This window comes from Aquarana catesbeiana, linkage group LG06, assembly GCF_042186555.1.
Source record: "Aquarana catesbeiana isolate 2022-GZ linkage group LG06, ASM4218655v1, whole genome shotgun sequence".
NCBI classification, from domain to species: domain Eukaryota; kingdom Metazoa; phylum Chordata; class Amphibia; order Anura; family Ranidae; genus Aquarana; species Aquarana catesbeiana.
Window position 1 is genome coordinate 64,057,218 of NC_133329.1, and position 17,899 is coordinate 64,075,116.

The following is a 17,899-nucleotide window of genomic DNA, read 5'->3' on the forward strand; positions in this document are numbered from 1 at the left end:
AGAGCCAGAGAAAAACACGGAAGACGGTGGGGGGGCATTCCCTCCCACTGCTTGTAAAAGCAGTCTAGAGGCTAATTAGCCGCTAGGATTGCTTTTACATGAAAGCCGACCGCTGGCTGAAAAGAATGATACCAAGATGATACCTAAACCTGCAGGCATCATTCTGGTATAACCACTCAAAGTCGTGAATGGCGTACCTGAAGACAAAAAAATGGTTAACAATAAAGCACAGTAAACAGTAAAGTATAAAAAATTGCATACCGGAAAAGCAAACATGATAAAACATAATAACAATAACAATAAAACATTGCAGAATAGAATACAGTAAAAAAGAGCAGAACAATAGAGAGAGAATAGAGAGAGAGAGAACAATAAAACGACAACTATTTTTTTTTTTTCTATATTTTTTTGTGTTTTTTTTTTTTTACACTGTTTTTGTAACTGTAACTTTTATAACTGTAACCGGTTCCAGGTTCGGGTCTCTCAAAATGCGATGGCATCTTGGGAGACCCTGTGAAAGTGTGCCTAGTCTGTGCAATGCTGTACCCTACGCTAATACTCAACTAGTGAATGGTAGCGTTCAAAACATTCACCAATGCAAAGACCAGGATTGTCAGGACAGGAGGGACAATAATAGCGGGTGTCACGCCTATATCCGTGCTTGCTGCAGACACAACATCTTTTTTGGGGAGGTTCGCTGGGTAGGGGTACTCGGGAGGACATAAAAATGCCTCTCATGCAGCCGACTGCATTTGGTTGGGGATGTGAATGGGGGAAGTACGGGCGCTGCAGAAGTGGTGGGTTCCCAATTAGGATTGGCGAATGCAGCAGGAAGGGCACTATGGGCACGACGGGCCTGTTTGTCTTCTTCTTGGTGGCAGCGGGACACTACTTGTGCTTGCCACCTCACCAGCTTGAACTGCACTTATGGGACTCGCCACGTCACCAAGTGTTACTGCAGTGCTGGTTTGACTACGACCGGGGTGTACTAGGCCGCTGGCGCTTGCCAGTTCACCAAAATGCTACCAAAAAACTGTTAGAGATCGCAGGGATCAGGCCTGAGTCTGCGAACGCTGCAGTTATGCGTTTAGTGTTTTGTAAGTGTCAGTGATCGATCGATACTGCACTTGGGTGGGCTGGGCTGGGCCAGGCGGAGGGGCAAAACGCAGGTGCTAGCAGGTATCTGGGCTGATCCCGCTAACACTGCGTTTTTGGGAACCCTAAACTGCTGGGGACGCTAGTATAGATCTGATCGGATCAGATATTGGTCCGTTCAGGAACTATACCACTAAGGGAGGTGTACGGTGGGTGCGTGGGTGTTAGCGCTACTGGCGCTAACCTGACGCTGCTTGGGGCTGGTGCTTGCCAGTTCACCAAAATCCTACCAAAAAAACTGTTAGCGATCGCAGGGATCAGGCCTGACTCTGCGAACGCTGCAGTTATGTGTTTAGTGTTTTGTAAGTGACAGTGATCGATCGATACTGCACTTGAGTGGGCTGGGCTGGGCCGGGCGGAGGGGCAAAACACAGGTGCTAGCAGGTATCTGGGCTGATCCTGCTAACACTGCGTTTTTGGGAACCCTAAACTGCTGGGGACGCTAGTATAGATCTGATCGGATCAGATATTGATCCGTTCAGATACTATACCACTAAGGGAGGCGTATGCTGTGTGCGTGGGTGTTAGCGGTACTGGCGCTAATCTGACGCTGCCTGGGGCGACGCATATCACCGCCGGGTGATCAGGGGGCTAAACCTTTATTCGGTAATAAACGGTGGGTGCCCTGACACTATAAAAAATAAACGAACTAACCAGCGTCACCCGTAACGGTTATACGGTGATCAGGGTGAAAGGGTTAACTAGGGGGCAATCAAGGGGTTAAAACATTTATTAGATAGTTTATGGGGGTCCCTGTCGCTATAAAACGCTGACGGCGAACCTATATATTTACGTCCCTAACTAGCGTAACCAGTGACACTAATACAGTGATCAGAAAAATGATCGCTTAGTGACACTGGTGACAGGGGGTGATCAAGGGGTAAAACTTTATTAGGGAGGGTTAGGGGGTATCCTAGACCTAAAGGGGGCTAATACTAACTGTCCTACCACAGTAACTGTCACAAACTGACACCATGCAGTAATCAGAAAAAAAAAAAAAACTGCTTGGTGTCAGTGTGACAGGGGGGTAGGGGTGATTGGGGGGTGATCGGGGGGGGACGCGGGGTAAAGGGGGGGTGTAAAGTGTGCCTGGCATGTTCTACTGTGTGTGTGTGTGTTTGTGTAACTCACTCGGATATCTTCTCTCCTCGGCGCCGGAACGGAAAATGCCGAGGAGAGATGACATCACATCCCCTGCTTCTGTGTACTACACAGAGGCAGGGGAAGATCCTCATTGGCTGGGAGCGATCGCGAGGGGGGGGCACGAATGGATGGCCTCCCCCTCATCTCTGATCGCTGCCAGACCAAAGCCGACCGCCTCAGGCACCGGGGGGGGTCCGATCGGACCCCCCCCGGGGGAAGGAAATCACGTACCAGGTTCGTACCATTCTGCTGACGTATATCTGCGTGAGGGGGTCATCAAGTGGTTAATGCTGCTTAAAGATCAACAAAGAAAATAAAAAAATTGTTTAAATATATCGTGCCTGGGGGCCCTTAACCAATTGCCGACCACCGCACGCCGATGTACGTCGGCACAATGGCACGGGCAGGCATAAGGGCTAACACCCACGCACGCAGCAATATCTGATCCGATCAGATCTATACTAGCATCCCCAGCAGTTTAGGGTTCCCAAAAATGCAGTATTAGCGGGATTAGCCCAGATACCTGCTAGCACCTGTGTTTTGCCCCTCCGCCAAGCCCAGCCCAGCCCAGCCCACCCAAGTTCAGTATCGATCGATCACTGTCACTTACAAAACACTAAACACATAATTGCAGCGTTCGCAGAGTCTGGCCTGATCCCTGTAATCGCTAACAGTTTTTTTGGTAGCGTTTGTTACATTTGCTGACAGTCTGGAGCTTTTTTACCTGTGAGTCTCACTACTGTACCAGTAAATTTAGAGCCCAAAATGGCAAATCAACGGTACACTAGTGAAGAGACCTACATATTTCTGAGCGTGAAGAGGAAGTCACTCATCTGTCAGATTCAGGCTCAGAATACGATCCTGTAGACAGCAGCGGCTCCATGACAGATAACTCTGAGGACGGAGTTGTGGTCCCTGCCAAGGTCAGGCGTACCAGACCCCAATCTTCTTCTGCTGTTGTTGAGGTGCAAGAACCGCAGGTCCCTCGTATGGAGCAGAGAAGTACTAGTGCCGCTATTCCTTCTGGTGAACTGGCAAGCACCAGCGGCCTAGTACACCCTGGTCGTACATCCAGCACTGCAGTATCACGTGGCGAGTCCCATAAGTGCAGTTCAAGCTGGCGAGGTGGCAAGCACAAGTAGTATCCCGCTGCCACCAAGAAGAAGACAAAGATAGGCCCATCGTGCCCATAGTGCCCTTCCTGCTGCATTCGCCAATCCTAATTGGGAACCCACCACTTCTGCAGCACCCGTACTTTCCCCATTCAATGGCCAACCCGGCATTCAGGTGGAAAGTTGATTTTACGTCACATGATTTTTATTCGCTGTTTTTCACCGAAGATCTCTATAGATCTATTGTGGACCAAAGCAATTTGTATGCTGGTCAATACATCGCCACTAATCCCCAGTCCTCCCTTGCCAGAGATTGGAGACCAATTATGGTCTCCGAATTTAAGACCTTTCTGGGCCTATCCCTCAACATGGGCATAGTTAAAATGAGTACGTTGCGGTCATATTGGTCCATTGACCCAATGTACCATATGCCCATGTTCTCTGCTTCCATGGCCAGGGCATGATACGAGCAGATTTTGCGGTTCATGCACTTCAATGACAATGAACTCTGTCGTCCTCGTGGAGACCCTGGATACGATCGGCTCTACAAAATTCGGCCCCTCGTAAACCACTTCAACCAACGTTTTGCAGACTTGTTTACTCCCCTATCCAGTTGTCTGCGTTGATGAGTCCCTGATTAAGTTTTCTGGCCACTTGTCATTCAAACAGTATCTTCCCAGCAAGCGTGCCAGATACGGGGTCAAGATGTATAAGCTCTGTGACAGGGCCACAGGCTATACATGTAGTTTTATGGTTTACGAGGGCAAAGATAGTCACGTAGAGCCGACAAACTGCCCTGACTACATAGGAAGCGCTGGCAAAATAGTGTGGGACTTGGTGTCACCCTTATTCAGAAAGGGGTACCACTTGTACGTGGACAATTATTACACGAGCGTGCCACTTTTTAGTCACTTCTTTGATCATCAGATTGGAGCATGTGGCACCGTGCGATCTAATCGCCGGGGCTTTCCCCAGCGGCTTGTAGATTCCCGTCTTAGGCTGGGGGAGAGAGCCTGCTTGAAGTGTAATAACTTGCTTGCTATGAAGTGGAGGGATAATAAGAATGTTTTCGTTCTTACCTCCCTTCATGCAGACATGACGGTCCAAATTACTACGGCGACTGGTGTTGTGGAGAAACCCCTCTGTGTCCACGAATATAACCAAAATATGGGAGGGGTGGACCTCAACGACCAGTTGTTTGCACCATACCTAGTTGCCCGTAAGGCGAGACGCTGGTACAAAAAATTGTCTGTTTATTTATTTCAATTGGCTTTGCTGAAGGCTCATGTGCTATACAGAGCTTCAGGACAGACTGGATCCTTCCTTAAATTCCAGGAAGAGATCGTCAGAGCCCTTCTGTTTCCAGACGGTGCTCCACCTCACCTTCCCCAACCAGATGCAGTAAGCGGCTGCATGAGAGGCATTTTCCTTATGTCCTCCCGAGTACCCCTACCCAACGAGCCCCCCAAAGAAAATGTCATGTCTGCAGAAAGCGCGGATATAGGCGTGACACCCGTTATTATTGTCCCTCCTGTCCTGACAATCCTGGTCTTTGCATTGGTGAATGTTTTGAACGCTACCATACACTAGTGGAGTTTTAGCGTAGGGTACAGCATTGCACAGACTAGGCACACTTTCACAGGGTCTCCCAAGATGCCATCGCATTTTGAGAGACCCGAACCTGGACCGAACTGTTACAGTTACAGTTACAAATAAAAGTGTAAAAAAAAAAGTAAAAAATAAAAAAAACACAAAAAAAATATAAAATAGAAAAAACAAAAATAGTTGTCGTTTTATTGTTCTCTCTCTCTCTATTGTTCTGCTCTTTTTTACTGTATTCTATTCTGCAATGTTTTATTGTGTTTTATTGTTAACCATTTTTTTGTTTTCAGGTACGCCATTCAGCTGCAGCACGGATTTATTCATCTTGACAGCAACAGCGTTTGCTCCCACGATACATAAAGCCGTGACTCCAGCGCTGTCGGAGGTGATTTCACCACCACAGTTAAAAAAAAGTGCATATATGCCTAAGCATGGGGGCAGAAGGGGCAGAGGAGCGATTTGCTCCTAACTTTTGAGGGTGGATGCCCCCATGCTTCGACATATATATATTTTAGGCACAGGTTGCATTAAAAAATGTATTATTTTTTACTATTTTTTTTTGTATTTGCTTTGCAGGTATGGTAAGTCTTACTGTTATACTGTAATGTTACTTTGTTTTATTGTTAACCATCATTTGCTTAGCAGGTACGCCATTCAGCTGCAGCGCAGATTTCTTAATCTTGACAGCAACAGCGTTTGCTCCCACGATACATAAAGCCGTGACTCCAGCGCTGTAGGAGGTGATTTCACCACCACAGTTAAAAACAAAATGGTGCATGTATGCCCGCCATTAGAAGTTGGTGGATGAAGGGAGGTATTCTAATGGTGGGCATACCCACCAATCAATCTCTTTTTTTTGTTCAGCCCACAGGCTGCATGAATAAAAAGTTTACAATATATGCCCAACAAGGACCAGCAACGTACTGGTATGTTGCTGGACTTTGAGTGGTCACACCAGAATGATGCCTGTGGGTTTAGGTATCATCTTGGTATAATTCTTTTCAGCCAGCGGTTGGCTTTCATGTAAAAGCAATCCTAGTGGCTAATTAGCCTCTAGACTGCTTTTATAAGCAGTGGGAGGGAATATCCCCCCCTCCCACCGTCTTCCATGCTTTTCTCTGGCTCTCCTGTCCCAACAGGGAACCTGAGAATGCAACCGGTGATTCCGCCAGCTGACCATAGAGCTGATCAGAGACCAGAATGGCTCCAATCATCTCTATGGCCTTAGAAACCGGAAGCTACGAGCATTTCATGACTTAGATTTCGCTAGATATAAACAGCGCCATTGGGAAATTGGGAAAGCATTTTATTACAATGATCTTGGTGTGGTCAGATGCTTTGAGGGCAGAGGAGAGATCTAGGGTCTAATAGACCCCATTTTTTTCAAAAAAGAGTACCTGTCACTACCTATTGCTATCATAGGGGATATTTACATTCCCTAAGATAACAATAAAAATGATAAAAAAAATATAAATGAAAGGAACAGTTTAAAAATAAAATAAAAAAGCAAAATAAATAATAAAAAAAAAAGCACCCCTGTCCCCCCCTGCTCTCGCACAAAGGCGAACGCAAGCGTCGGTTTGGCGTCATATGTAAGCAGCAATTGCACCATGCATGTGAGGTATCACCGCGAAGGTCAGATCAAGGGCAGTAATTTTAGCAGTAGATCTCCTCCATAAATCTAAAGTGACAACCTGTAAAGGCATTTAAAGACTTTTAAAATGTATGTAGTTTGTCGCTGCTGCGCGTTTGTGCGCAATTTTAAAGCATGTCGTGTTTGGTATCCATGTACTCGGCCTAAGATCATCTTTTTTATTTCATCAAACATTTGGGCAATATAGTGTGTTTTAGTGCCTTAAAATTAAAAAAAAAAAAAAAATGAAACACCCACCATTCTAATCTGTAGGTCCCTTGCTTTAAAAAAATATATAATGTTTGGGGGTTCAAAGTAATTTTCTTGCAAAAAAAATATTTTTTCATGTAAATAAAAAGTGTCAGAAAGGGCTTTGTCTTCAAGTGGTTAGAAGAGTGGGTGATGTGTGACATAAACTTCTAAATGTTGTGCATAAAATGCCAGGACAGTTCAACCCCCCCCCCCCCAAAAAGGCCCCATTTTGGAAAGTAGACACCCCAAGTTATTTGCTGAGAGGCATGTCGAGTCCATGGAATATTTTATATTTTGACACAAGTTGCAGGAAAAAGACAATTTTTGTTTGTTTGCACAAAGTTGTCACTAAATGATATATTGCACAAACATGCCATGGGCCTATGTGACATAATAGCCCAAAATACATTCTGTTGCTTCTCCTGAGTACGGGGATACCACATGTGTGAGACTTTTTAGGAGTCTAGCCGCGTACGGGACCCCGAAAACCAAGCACCGCCTTCAGGGTTTCTAAGGGCGTAAATTTTTGATTTCACTCCTCACTGCCTATCACAGTTTCGGAGGCCATGGAATGCCCAGATGGCACAAAATCCCCCCAAATGACCCCATTTTTGAAAATAGACACCCCAAGCTATTTGCTGAGAGGTATGGTAAGTATTTTGCAGATCTCGGTTTTTGTCACAAAGTTTTGAAAATTGAAAAAAGAAAAAAAAATACATTTTTCTTGTCTTTCTTCATTTTCGAAAACAAATGAGAGCTGCAAAATACTCACCATGCCTCTCAGCAAATAGCTTGGGGTGTTTACTTTCCAAAATGGGGTCATTTGGGGGGGTTTGTGCCATCTTGGCATTTTATGTGGTATCCCCGTACTCAGGAGAAGCAGCAGAATGTATTTTGGGGTGTAATTCCACATATGCCCATGGCATGTTTGAGCAATATATCATTTAGTGACAACTTTGTGCAAAAAAAAAAAAAGTTTGTCATTTTCCCGCAACTTGTGGCAAAATATAAAATATTCCATGGACTCAACATGCCTCTCAGCAAATAGCTTGGGGTGTCTACTTTCCAAAATGGGGTCATTTGGGGGGGTTTGTGCCATCTTGGCATATTATGGCCTTCAAAACTGTGATCATTTATAAAATTTACACCCTTAGAAATCCTGAAGGCGGTGATTGGTTTTCGGGGCCCCGTACGCGGCTAGGCTCCCAAAAAGTCACACACATTGAGCAATATATCATTTAGTGACAACTTTTTGTAAAAAAAAATGTTTTTATTTTTTTTTGTCATTATTCAATCACTTGGGACAAAAAAATAAAATATTCAATGGGCTCAACATGCCTCTTAGCAATTTCCTTAGGGTGTCTACTTTCCAAAATGGGGTCATTTGGGGAGGTTTGTACTGCCCTGCCATTTTAGCACCTCAAGAATTTAGATTCAGTCATAAACTAAAAGCTGCATAAATTCCAGAAAATGTACCCTAGTTTGTAGACGCTATAACATTTGCGCAAACCAATAAATATACACTTATTGACATTTTTTTTTTACCAAAGACATGTGGCTGAATACATTTTGCCCTAAATGTATGACTAAAATTGAGTTTATTGGATTTTTCTTGTAACAAAAAGTAGAAAATATAATTTTTAAAAAAAATTTAGGTATTTTTCCGTTTATATCGCAAAAAATAAAAATCGCAGAGGCAATCAAATGCCATCAAAAGAAAGCTCTATTTGTGGGAAAAAAAGGACGCAACTTTCGTTTGGGTACAACATTGCATGACCGCGCAATTACCAGTTAAAGCAACGCAGTGCCAAATTGTAAAAATTCCTCTGGTCTTTGCCCAGCCAAATTGGTCCGGGGCTTAAGTGGTTAATGTACCTGTAAAGTGGCGCATTTGTAGAATATACAGAACATGCTACAGTAAAAATGACATTTCTAAAGAAAAAAAAACATCTAAAATGACTCGCAATTACAATTGCTAGCACCCGGCTATTAAAAAAATAAAGAAAAAAATGGCGTGGGGTCCCCCTCCGTCCATACCAGGCCCCTAGGGTCTTATATAGATTCTAAGGGGAACTCCACGCCTACATTTAAAAAAAATGGCGTGGGGTCCTCCCCCCTAAATCCATACCAGACCCTTATCCAAGCATGCAGCCTGGCAGGTCAGGAAAAGGGGGGCGAGCACCCCCCCGCTGAACCATACCAGGCCACATGCTCTCAACATGGGGGGGTGGGTGCTTTGGGACAGGGGGGCTCTGCGCGCCCCACCCCAAAGCACCTTTATCCCATGTTGATGGGGACAAGGGCCTGACATCCCTGAGCTGTGGTTGCTGGGGTCTGTGGGTGGGTGGGGGGGCTTATCAGAATCTGGACCCCCCTTTAACAAGGGGGCCCCCGGATCCTGCCCCCCCCCATGTGAATGGGTACCGGGTACATCGAACATTCACCAAAAAAGTGTAAAAAAACAAAAACCGCAGGGGACCTTTTATGACAAATATTTTTTTGTAGTCCAGGCAACCCCTTCTAAGAATACAGCTTAGCTGGTCAGTGAAAAAAAAATGCTCCTTACATTTGTGGTCAGTGGGATGAATGCCCCCCCTCCCTTTACAGATAGCAAAAACGATTATTGGTGTCAGTAGTTACTTACCTAAGAGGCAAACATAGTCCAACCTTGGTTGAGAATAAGCTTGACTGTCCATGCTTGCCTTGACCTTGAACTGAACACCCCCCAATGCATCAATGCATCAATGTATCAATGCAAAAAAAAGTTTTAAAAACAACCGTTCTTTCAGGAGCAGTGATTTTAATAATGCTTAAAGTGAAACAATAAAAATGAAATATTCCTTTAAATATCGTGCCTGGGGGTCCCCTTAGTCTGCCTGTAAGGTAGTGCATCTTTCCGATGTGTTTTACAGTCCCACAGCAAAATTAAATTTCTAAAAGGAAAAAATGTCAATTAAAATTGCTTGAGACTGTAATGTATTGCTGTCTCCCGGTAATATAGATAAAAAACATTGAAAAAACGGCGTGCACCCCCCCCCAGTCCATACCAGGCACTTTGGGTCTGGTATGAATATTAAGGGGAACTCTACACCAAATTTTAAAAAAAATGGCATGGGGGTCCCCCCAAAATCCATACCAGACCCTTACCTGAGCATGCAACCCCCCCTCCTGAACCGTACCAGGCCACATGCCCAGAGGCGCCCCCAAAGCACCTTTTCCCCATGTTGATAGGGACAAGGGCCTCATCCCCACAGCCCTTGCCCGGTGGTTGTGGGGGTCTGCAGGCGGGGGGGCTTATCAGAATCTGGAAGCCCCCTTTAAAAAGGGGGCCCCAGATCCCGCCCTCCTCTGTGAATGGGTATTCGGTACATTGTACCCCTACCCATTCACCAAAAAAGTGTCAAAAAGTAAAAACGACAGGAGACAGTTTTGGACAATTCCTTTATAAAAAAAATAAATAAATAAGCGTCCTGCGATGTCCATCCCTCTTCAATCACGACGTCCGACGGTCCCGACAAATATAAGAAAAAAAATTCACATGGGGGCAGGATATGGGGGCCCCCTTCTTAAAGGGGACTTCCAGATTCCAATAAGCCCCCTGCCCACAGACCCCCACAACCACCGGGCAAGGGTTGTGGAGATGAGGCCCTTGTCCCCACCAACATGGGGACAAGGTGCTTTGAGGCGGACCCCAAAGCACCCTCCCCATGTTGAGGGCATGTGGCCTGGTACGGTTCGGGTGGGGGGGCGCTTGGCTGCCTCCCCTTTCCTGACCTGCCAGGTTCCTTCCCCGGATAAGGGTCTGGTATGGATTTTGGGGGGACACCCACACCATTTTTTTTAAATATATATATATATATATATATATATATATATATATATATATATATATATACTGTATATATCAGGGACGTGCAGCACCTGCCATGAGCATAAAAAAAGGAGTAAATTGAGCTTTGAGGGTTGTAGCTCGGCGACATGGGGTCACAGAAACCCCAAATTTGGGGGGTAGATAGCAGAAGTCCTACCCAACTACAGGTCTACTGTAGTGGGCTACTGGGGCTGCTGTCACCTATAGTTCTGGAGATACTGGGCTTCTTGTGCAGCCTGTCAGAAGCTACATACAGAACGGCCAGTTTGGATACAAGCTACACACTCTGCAGCAGACTGAGAGGATGAGCTCACAGTGCCCTCACTTCTTGTCAGAAGCACTGAGCTTAATGGACAGCTTGGACCAATGGTAAAGCACCATTGGAACAAGCTGTCCAATAAAAATGCTGCAGTGGAGGCATGCCTCTCACTGCAGTGTCATAGAAGGGGCATGTGTCTAAAAGACAAATACTCCCTTCCAGCCCAGCCCTCTTAACTAGAAGGAAAAAGCATGGGTTTGTATGTCTTATGCCGCGTACACACGAGCGGACTTTCCGGCATACTTGGTCCGGCGGACCAGAGTCCGCCGCACATTCCGATCGTGTGCAGGCTCCCGCTGACTTTTTTCCCCCTAGATTTGAAGCATGTTTCAAATCTTTCCGTCGTAAGTCTGCCGGACTCAGCTCCTGACGGAAAGCCCGTTCGTCTGTATTGCTGGTCCAATGGACCGGATACAACGCAAGGGCAGGGTACTGCATCTCGCGCTCGCTGCAAAGTCCGGTCATGTGTAGGCAAGTTCGTCCATTCAGAAAGTCCGGCGGTAGTCCGCCGGAAAGTCCGGCGGGAAGAACGTTGGACCAAGTCTGCCGGAAAGTCTGCTCGTGTGTACGCGGCATAAGATTTACCCACAATCCCATGTTTTCCTCACACAGTTAAGAGGGAGGATCTGCTGCTGCTGAAAATGGTACAAGCTAAATCATATATTATTATGCTATAATATAATAAGATATAATAAGATAATAATTTATTATTTATCTATTTACTGTGAAATTACTGGTTAGAAGTTATTACTTCAAACTTCAGTAATTTGTCCGTTAAGCCACCTGCTTGAGTACAGTTTTTGAAAATATAATACATTACCCTAAAACAATATATAATAATTATTTGTATATTACTTACTTATGGTAAATAACCCCTTGCCACCGAGGCTAATTCTGACACTTCACTTTTACATGTAATAATCATCATATTTTTGCTAGAAAATTACTCAAACATTACAGTTGCAATAAAAAAGTATGTGAACCCTTTTGGAATGATTTGGATTTCTGCACAAATTGGTCATAAAATGTGATCTGATCTTCATCTAAGTCACAACTAAGTCAACACATCTTAGTCACAACAATAGACAATAACAGCCTGCTTAAACTAATAACACACAAAAAATTAAATGTTACCATGTTTTTATTGAACACACCATGTAAACATTCACAGTGCAGGTGGAAAAAGTATGTGAACCCCTAGACTAATGAGATCTCCAAGAGCTAATTGGAGTGAGGTGTCAGCCAACTGGAGTCCAATCAATGAGATGAGATTGGAGGTGTTGGTTACAGCTGCCCTGCCCTATAAAAACACACACCAGTTCTGGGTTTGCTTTTCACAAGAAACATTGCCTGATGTGAATGATGCCTCGCACAAAAGAGCTCTCAGAAGAACTACGATTAAGAATTGTTCACTTGCATAAAGCTGGAAAGGGTTATAAAAGTATCTCCAAAAGCCTTGCTGTTCATCAGTCCACGGTAAGACAAATTGTCTATGGATGGAGTAAGTTCAGCACTGCTGCTACTCTCCCTAGGAGTGGGCGTCCTGTAAAGATGACTGCAAGAACACAGCGCAGACTGCTCAATGAGGTGAAGAAGAATCCTAGAGTGTCAGCTAAAGACTTACAAAAGTCTCTGGCATATGCTAACATCCCTGTTAGCGAATCTACGATACGTAAAACACTAAACAAGAATGGATTTCATGGGAGGATACCACAGAGGAAGCCACTGCTGTCCAAAAAAAACATTGCTGCACATTTACAGTTTGCACAAGAGCACCTGGATGTTCCACAGCAGTACTGGCAAAATATTCTGTGGACAGATGAAACCAAAGTTGAGTTGTTTGGAAGAAACACACAAAACTATGAGGGGAGAAAATGAGGCACAGCACACCAACATCAAAATCTCATCCCAACTGTGAAGTATAGTGGTGGGGGCATCAGGGTTTGGGGCTGCTTTGCTGCGTCAGAGCCTGGACGGATTGCTATCATTGAAGGAAAAATGAATTCCCAAGTTTATCAAGACATTTTGCAGGAGAACTTAAGGCCATCTGTCCACCAGCTGAAGCTCAACAGAAGATGAGTGTTGCAACAGGACAACAATCCAAAGAATAGAAGTAAATCAACAACAGAATGGCTTAAACAGAAGAAAATACTCCTTCTGGAGTGGCCCAGTCAGAGTCCTGACCTCAACCTGATTGAGATGCTGTGGCATGACCTCAAGAAAGCGATTCACACCAGACATCCCAAGAATATTGCTGAAATGAAACAGTTCTGTAAAGAGGAATGGTCAAGAATTACTCCTGACAGTTGTGCACGTCCGATCTACAACTACAGGAAATGTTTGGTTGAAGTTATTGCTGCCAAAGGAGGTTCAACCAGTTATTAAATCCAAGGGTTCACATACTTTTTCCACCTGCACTGTGAATGTTTGCATGGTGTGTTCAATAAAAACATGGTAACATCTAATTTTTTGTGTGTTGTTAGTTTAAGCAGACTGTGATTGTCTATTGTTGTGACTTAGATGAAGATCAGATTACATTTTATGACCAATTTGTGCAGAAATCCATATCATTCCAAAAGGGTTCACATACTTTTTATTGCAACTGTATATATATATTTTTTTTAGCAGACACCCTAGGGAATAAAATGTTGGTCGTTGCAACTTTTTATGTTACACAGTATTTGGGCAGCAATTTTTCAAACACGTTTTTTTTTTTAGACAAAAAATGTTTCATGAATATATAAAAATAAAAAAACGCTAAAAACAGCCCAATTTTTTGTATAATGTGAAAAATGATGTTACACCGAATAAATAGATACCTAACATGTCACGCACACTTGTGGAATGGCGTCCAACTTCAGTACTTAAAAATCTCCATAGGTGACTCTTTAAAACTTTTTACAGGTTACATGTTTAGCCACTTCAGCCCCGGAAGGTTTTACCCCCTTCCTGACCAGAGCACTTTTTACAATTCGGCACTGCGTCGCTTTAACTGCTAATTGCGTGGTCATGCAATGCTGTACCCAAACGAAATTTGCGTCCTTTTCTTCCCACAAATAGAGCTTTCTTTTGATGGTATTTGATCACCTCTGCCGTTTTTATTTTTTGCGCTATACACGAAAAAAGACCGAAAATTTTGAAAAAAAATGATATTTTCTACTTTTTGTTCTAAAAAAAATCCAATAAACTCAATTTTAGTCATACATTTAGGCCAAAATGTATTCGGCCACATGTCTTTGGTAAAAAAAATGTCAATAAGTGTATATTTATTGGTTTGCGCAAAAGTTATAGCGTCTACAAACTAGGGTACATTTTCTGGAATTTACACAGCCTTTAATTTATGACTGCCTATGTCGTTTCTTGAGGTGCTAAAATGGCAGGGCAGTACAAAACCCCCACAAATGACCCCATTTTGGAAAGTAGACACCCCAAGGAATTTGCTGAGAGGCATGTTGAGCCCATTGAATATTCATTTTTTTTGTCCCAAGTGATTGAATAATGACAAAAAAAAAAAAAAAATTACAAAAAGTTGTCACTAAATGATATATTGCTCACACAGGCCATGGGCATATGTGGAATTGCACCCCAAAATACATTTAGCTGCTTCTCCTGAGTACAGGGATAACACATGTGTGGGACTTTTTGGGAGCCTAGCCGCGTACGGGGCCCCAAAAACCAATCACTGCCTTCAGGATTTCTAAGGGCGTACATTTTTGATTTTACTCCTCACTACCTATCACAGTTTTGAAGGCCATAAAATGCCCAGATGACATAAAACCCCCCCAAATGACCCCATTTTGGAAAGTAGACACCCCAAGCTATTTGCTTTGAGGCATGTTGAGTCCATGGAATGTTTTATATTTTGACACAAGTTGCGGGAAAGTGACAAATTTTTTTTTTTTTTTTGCACAAAGTTGTCACTAAATGATATATTGCTCACACAGGCCATGGGCATATGTGGAATTGCACCCCAAAATACATTTAGCTGCTTCTCCTGAGTATGAGGATACCACATGTGTGGGACTTTTTGGGAGCCTAGCCGCGTACGGGACCCCCAAAACCAATCACTGCCTTCAGGATTTCTAAGGGCGTACATTTTTGATTTTACTCCTCACTGCCTATCACAGTTTCGGAGGCCATGGAATGCCCAGGTGGCACAAACCCCCCCCAAATGACCCCATTTTGGAAAGTAGACACCCCAAGCTATTTGCTGAGAGGCATGGTGAGTATTTTGCAGCTCTCATTTGTTTTTGAAAATAAAGAAAGACGAGAAAAAAAATTTTTTTTTTCCTTTTTCAATTTTCAAAACTTTGTGACAAAAAGTGAGGTCTGCAAAATACTCACTATACCTCTCATCAAATAGCTTGGGGTGTCTACTTTCCAAAATGGGGTCATTTGGGGGTTTTTTTTGCCACCTGGGCATTCCATGTCCTCCGAAACTGTGATAGGCAGTGAAGAGTGAAATCAAAAATTTACGGCCTTAGAAAGCCTGAAGGCGGTGCTTGGTTTTCGGGGTCCCGTACGCGGCTAGGCTCCCAAAAAGTCTCACACATGTGGTATCCCCGTACTCAGGAGAAGCAACAGAATGTATTTTGGGGTGTAATTTCACATATTCCCATGGCATGTTTGAGCAATATATCATTTAGTGACAACTTTGCGCAAAAAAAAATAAAAAAAATAAAAAATTGTCTCATTCCCGCAACTTGTGTCACAATATAAGATATTCCATGGACTCAACATGACTCTCAGCAAATAGCTTGGGGTGTCTACTTTCCAAAATGGGGTCATTTGGGGGGGTTTTGAACTGTCCTGGCATTTTATGCACAACATCTAGAAGCTTATGTCACACATCACCCACTCTTCTAACCACTTGAAGACAAAGCCCTTTCTGACACTTATTGTTTACATAAAAAAATATTTTTTTTTTGCAAGAAAATTACTTTGAACCCCCAAACATTATATATTTTTTTTAAAGCAAATGCCCTACAGATTAAAATGGTGGGTGTTTCATTTTTTTTTTTCACACAGTATTTGCGCGGCGATTTTTCAAACGCATTTTTTGGGGAAAAAACACACTTTTTTACATTTTAATGCACTAAAACACACTATATTGCCCAAATGTTTGATGAAATAAAAAAGATGATCTTAGGCCGAGTACATGGATACCAAACATGACATGCTTTAAAATTGCGCACAAACGTGCAGTGGCGACAAACTAAATACATTTTTAAAAGCCTTTAAAAGCCTTTACAGGTTACCACTTTAGATTTACAGAGGAGGTCTACTGCTAAACTTACTGCCCTCGATCTGACCTTCGCGGCGATACCTCACATGCATGGTGCAATTGCTGTTTACATTTGACGCCAGACCGACGCTTGCGTTCGCCTTAGCGCGAGAGCAGGGGGGACAGGGGTGCTTTTTTTTTTTTTTTTTTTTTTTTCTTTATTATTATTATTTTTTTATCTTATTTTTAAACTGTTCCTTTCATTTTTTTTTTTTTAAATCATTTTTATTGTTATCTCAGGGAATGTAAATATCCCCTATCATAGCAATAGGTAGTGACAGGTACTCTTTTTTGCAAAAATTGGGGTCTATTAGACCCTAGATTTCTCCTCTGCCCTCAAAGCATCTGACCACACCAAGATCGGTGTGATAAAATGCTTTCCCAATTTCCCAATGGCGCTGTTTACATCCGGCGAAATCTAAGTCATAAAATGCTCGTAGCTTCCGGTTTCTTAGGCCATAGAGATGTTTGGAGCCACTCTGGTCTCTGATCAGCTCTATGGTCAGCTGGCTGAATCACCGGCTGCATTTTCAGGTTCCCTGTTGAGACAGGAGAGCCAGAGAAAAACACGGAAGACATTGGGGGGGGGGGGCATTCCCTCCCACTGCTTGTAAAAGCAGTCTAGAGGCTAATTAGCCGCTAGGATTGCTTTTACATGAAAGCTGACCGCTGGCTGAAAAGAATGATACCAAGATGATACCTAAACCTGCAGGCATCATTCTGGTATAACCACTCAAAGTCGTGAATGGCGTACCTGAAGACAAAAAAATGGTTAACAATAAAGCACAGTAAACGGTAAGGTATAAAAAATTGCATACCTGAAAAGCAAACATGATAAAACATAATAACAATAAAACATTGCAGAATAGAATACAGTAAAAAAGAGCAGAACAATAGAGAGAATAGAGAGAGAAAGAACAATAAAACGACAACTATTTTTTTTTTATTTTATATTTTTGTATGTGTTTTTTTTTTTTTTTTTTTTTACACTTTTTTTTGTAACTAACTTTTATAACTGTAACCGGTTCCAGGTTCGGGTCTCTCAAAATGCGATGGCATCTTGGGAGACCCTGTGAAAGTGTGCCTAGTCTGTGCAATGCTGTACCCTACGCTAATAGTCAACTAGTGCATCGTAGCGTTCAAAATATTCACCAATGCAAAGACCAGGATTGTCAGGACAGGAGGGACAATAATAGCGGGTGTCACGCCTATATCCGCGCTTGCTGCAGACACGACATCTTTTTTGGGGGGGTTCGCTGGGTAGGGGTACTCAGGAGGACATAAAGAAAATGCCTCTCATGCAGCCGACTGCATTTGGTTGGGGATGTGAATGGGGGAAGTACGGGCGCTGCAGAAGTGGTGGGTTCCCAATTAGGATTGGCGAAAGCAGCAGGAAGGGCATTATGGGCACGACGGGCCTGTGTTTGTCTTTTTGGTGGTAGCGGGACACTACTTGTGCTTGCCACCTCACCAGCTTGAACTGCACTTATGGGACTCGCCACGTCACCAAGTGTTACTGCAGTGCTGG

At 43.5% G+C, this 17,899-nt stretch overlaps 1 protein-coding gene across 1 annotated transcript in view; it reads right to left on the reverse strand.

Annotated features, from left to right (window-relative positions):
- Nucleotides 1-17,899, reverse strand: part of LOC141148558 (uncharacterized) — a gene marked incomplete in the record, with an annotated part of 670,733 nt that overhangs the window by 599,755 nt on the left and 53,079 nt on the right.